Source organism: Petaurus breviceps, unplaced genomic scaffold (genome assembly GCF_028583685.1).
Source record: "Petaurus breviceps papuanus isolate PSGF00001 unplaced genomic scaffold, PetGlider_PUasm1.0 213, whole genome shotgun sequence".
Taxonomy (NCBI): Eukaryota; Metazoa; Chordata; class Mammalia; order Diprotodontia; family Petauridae; genus Petaurus; species Petaurus breviceps.
Window position 1 is genome coordinate 14,668,572 of NW_027185860.1, and position 4,536 is coordinate 14,673,107.

At 40.4% G+C, this 4,536-nt stretch overlaps 1 pseudogene; it reads left to right on the plus strand.

The window, feature by feature from the left end:
- Positions 1 to 3,227: 3,227 nt before the first annotated feature.
- Positions 3,228 to 3,992, plus strand: LOC138165537 (ubiquitin-conjugating enzyme E2 C pseudogene; annotated as a pseudogene).
- Positions 3,993 to 4,536: the final 544 nt, after the last annotated feature.

Sequence of the window (4,536 nt, forward strand, 5' to 3'; positions counted from 1 at the left end):
GGATGCTACACCACTTTGTGCATATATGTTAAGCAATGATATTGCTTCATTCTCAATGGTACCTTTTAGCAGGATATAGTTTCCTTCCTTATCCCTTTTAATTAGATCAAGTTTTGCTTTTTCTTTATCTGAGATAAGGATTGCTACCCCTGCTTTTTTTTTTTTTACTTTAGCTGACGCATAATATATTTTACTCCAACCTTTTATGTTTACTCTGTGGGTACCCCTCTGTTTCAGATGTGTTTCTTTTAAACAGCGTATTCTAAGATTATGATTTTTAATCGATTCTGCTATCTGCCTCCTATTTATTGGAGAGTTCATTCCATTCACATTCTCGGTTATGATTATTATCTGTTTCTTTCCCTCCATCCTATTCCCTCTCCTGTCAATGCTTATATTTTTTCTCCCCTTCTCCCTTCCCCTCCTTAGTATTTGTCCTTTTGACCACTGGCTCCCTCAATATTCCCTTATCAGCCCCACTCCCTTTATCTCCCCTTCCCCTTTACTTCTTCCTTCCCTTTTAAACACCCTCCCTTTCACAGCCCTTTCCCCCTCCTACTGCCTGTAGAATATTTTTATACTTAATGAAGTATGTTATTTCTTCTTCACACCTAGAATGACAGACAGAAACAAATCTCATGCAAAACTGCTCTCCCTCCCGTCTTTCCCTCTGTTATAATACATTTTGCATCTCTTCTCCATAGTGTCCTATGCTTAACTAGTTGTGTTATTCCCTCTTTGCACCAGATTGAATGAGGGAAAAGCCCATACAATACTCTTCTCCCTCCATTCTTTTCCTCTGCTATATTGTTTTTATGTCCCTTTGTGTGGCATAATTTACCCTTTTCTACTTCATTCATTCCTCTTCTTCCATTGCAGGCCCTTTAATAAGATGGTTTTTTAATAGTCTTTTTGTATAATTTGTTCTTATATCCTCTACTTGTCTATAAACAGTTTGCTCATATTAAATAATAGGGTGTGTGTGTGTGTGTGTGTGTGTGTGTGTTTTCCTTGTTTACCTTTCTAAGTCACTCTTGCATCTCATAATTGGAGGTTGAATTTTCCATTGAGCTCTGGCTTTTTCATCAGGAAGGTCTGGAAATCTGTTATATCATTGAATGACCATCTCTTTGCCTGGAAGAATATGCTCAGTCTTGATGGGTAGGTGATCCTTGGTTGTAACCTGAGTTCTTTTGCCTTGCGAAAAATTGAATTCCACTGCCTCCAATCTTTCAGTGTAGAGGCTGCCAAATCCTTTGCAATCCTCACTGTGGTTCCTTGATATTTGAGTTGTTTCTTTCTGGTTACTTGAAGTATTTTCTCTTTCACCTGGTAGTTCTTGAGTTTGGCCACATTTTGAGGACTTTTCAGTTTGGGATATCTTTCAGGAGGTGTCTAGTGGATTCTCTTGACTTCTATTTTACCCTCAAGTTCTAGTCTCTCAGTGCAATTTTGCTTAATGGGCTCTTGGAGAATGTTGCCCAGTCTCATTTTTACATCATGATTTTCTGGTAGGACTATGATTCTCAGATTATCTCTTCTGTATCTGTTTTCCAGGTCAGCTATTTTTCCATTGAGATATTTTACCTCTTTTAATAATTTTTCATTCTTCTTGTTTTATTTGACTAATTCTTGGTTCCTCATAGAATTATTTACTTCAAATAGGTTGATTCTAGTTTTCAGTGAATTATTTTCCTCAGTTAGTTTTGGAGATCCTTTTCCATATCATACACTTTTCTTTTTAAGGAGCTGTTTCCTTCATTATAATGTTTTTCTATTTTTGCAATTTTGATTTTAAAAGAATTATTCATTTTGTCTTTTATCTCTCTCACTTGGTTTTCAAAGTTGCTTTTGAGCTCATCTAGGAGAGCTTTCTGTGCTTGGGACCCATTCCCTGTTGATGTTTCAGCTGTGGGTGTGGAGTCAACACTGTCTCCCTCTGAGTTTGGTTCTTCCCTCTGAGGATTGTAGGACTTCAGAGTCTTTCTAGTCTGCTTTCTACAGATTTTGAGGCAGGACCCTAGCCACACCCTTCCTCTATGGTTCCCAAGCCTTTGCTGTTTAGGGCTTTTCCTTGGGGCAATAATTACTATGTGTTTAACATGAGAGGGGAAGAGTTGGAGCAGCCAGGGTTCACTATGTCATCCTGGTCCTTGGAGGTCCTGAAAGGGGCTTTTAAAATTTCTGGGCTTTGGAGTGGTAGTCCCAGGATTATTTGCTGTCCTGGACAAGGGCACTGCATTTGATTTTTACCTTGCTCTTTCCAGTCCCAGCCCTTTGGTGATAGATCTGGTAGTGACCCTTGTGGTTGGTGAGATGACTTTCCCCCCTAATTGATCAGGCCTCCTCCCGGCCTGCCTCTCATGATCCAGGACCTTAAAGAAGTAAGTGACTCCTTAAAAATTAGATTTGAGCAAAGTGAAGTTAGTGAAATTATAAGAGATCAAGAAATGATTAAACAAAATATGAATGATGAAATAATAGAAGAGCAAGCAAAACATCTTATAGGAAAAACAAAAGTTTTGAAGAATAGATCAAGATGAGAAAATATAAAAATTATTGGCCTAACTGAAGGTCATGATAAAAAAAAGAATCTCTATACAATAATGCATGAAATAATTAAATAAAATGATACTGAAGCATTAGAACAAGGGGGGAAAGTAAAAATTGATAAAATTCGTGGATCACCATTTAAAAGAGATCCTATGAGGAAAACTCATAAGAATATCACAGTCAAATTCTGAAATCCCCAACTCGAGGGAAAAAAGAACTGGGGCTCCAGCCAAAAATATCATACCCAGCAAAGTTAACTATTTTTTTAAAGCAGTTGGAGTTAAGTAACTTGCTCAAGGTTACACTGCCCATTATTTTTGTGTGGGTGCTGAGTATCTGAGCCTGGAACCGATCCTGGGCCTCCCGATGCTGGTGCTGGCATTCTTACTCACTGTGACACCTGGCCACCCCATTAACTAATTTTTTTAATGAAAAAAATGGGCATTTGATAAACTCTCAGATTTTTAAGACTTTATAAAAAAAAAAAACTGGCAGGCAGAGTCAAGGTGGACGGAGTAGAAACAGGAATTCCTTGGGGCTCCAGCTTCTACCTCCTCCAGTTCCTGTAAAAGGTGACTCTGAACAACCTTGGGAGCTACAGAACCCACAAAATGACACAAAGAAACTAACCTGGCTGGATCCCCACAGTTGCCGCCCGGGAGTTTCTTTTCCTTTATCTCCGGTCCCCTATGGCCTCGCAGAATCGCGACCCGGCCGCTGCTAGCGCCGCCGCCGCCGCCTCCCATAAGGGGGCCGAGCCTGGGGCAGCCGCTGGCCCGCGGGTCCATGGGCAAGAGGTTACAGCAGGAATTGATGACCCTGATGATGTCTGGAGACAAAGGAATTTCTGCCTTCCCAGAGTCAGACAATCTCTTCAAGTGGGTTGGGACATCCATGGGGCAGCTGGGACTGTATATGAAGACCTAAGGTACAAGCCCTCCCTGGAATTCCCCAGCGGCTACCCCTATAATGCTCCCACTGTGAAATTTGTCACACCTTGTTACCATCCTAATGTGGACACCCAAGGGAATATCTGTTTGGACATCCTCAAGGACAAGTGGTCAGCTCTATATGATGTCAGGACCATCTTGCTATCTATCCAGAGTCTGCTGGGAGAACCCAAAATTGACAGCCCCTTGAACACACATGCTGCTGAACTTTGGACAAATCCCACAGCCTTTAAAAAGTACCTGCTGGAAACCTACATGAAGCAGGTGACTAGCCAAGAGCCCTAACCCTGGCTGCCCAGACTACCTTCTTTCATCTTGTGTGTATGTGTATGTGTGTATGTCTATCTTTTCCCATTCCTTATAATCTGTCTTCTTCTGCAAAGGACTGTATCATACTGTTTTCCTTTTTTTTTTTTCTTAAGCTCTAATCCAGCCCTCAACATTAATGTATAAATAAATAAAGTTTTGTTTTTTAAAAAAAAAAAGAAACTAACCTGCTACTGAGGACATCCCAGCAGGCCAGCAAGAAGGAGCCAGCGCAGTGCTCTGGATGATGAGCCAAGCCCTGCATGAGCTAGAGTTCTTAGCCTCAGGGCAAACGTGGAAAGCAAAGCAAGAAGAGCAACCCAAATTTACACTCCTATTTTGGGAAAAAAAGGATCATAGCATGGAACAGGAGGAAGACAGTGAAGTCAGAAATCCTGCACCAAAAGTTTAAGATTGGGAAAAAACTGGGCAAGATATTAATTTAAAAAGTAAAAATTTAGGAACAATTAAAAAGAGTAATTATTTTATACAAATGAGGTGCAAGAGGAAGAATTGATTTATAGGAATTAGATGGGGAAGGAGGGCAGGTAATTCTGATAACCCACTATCATCGGGAATGGGTATAAGCAGGAACAATACAAATATATTTAAAAGAGTAGAGAAATCTTCTAAATTCAGAAGAAATAAAATGACTGGACCATAGGGAGGAGGGAGAGGAAAAGGGAGGGATTTAAAGTGAAGGGTGAGGTAGTAGGTAATCAGGTGT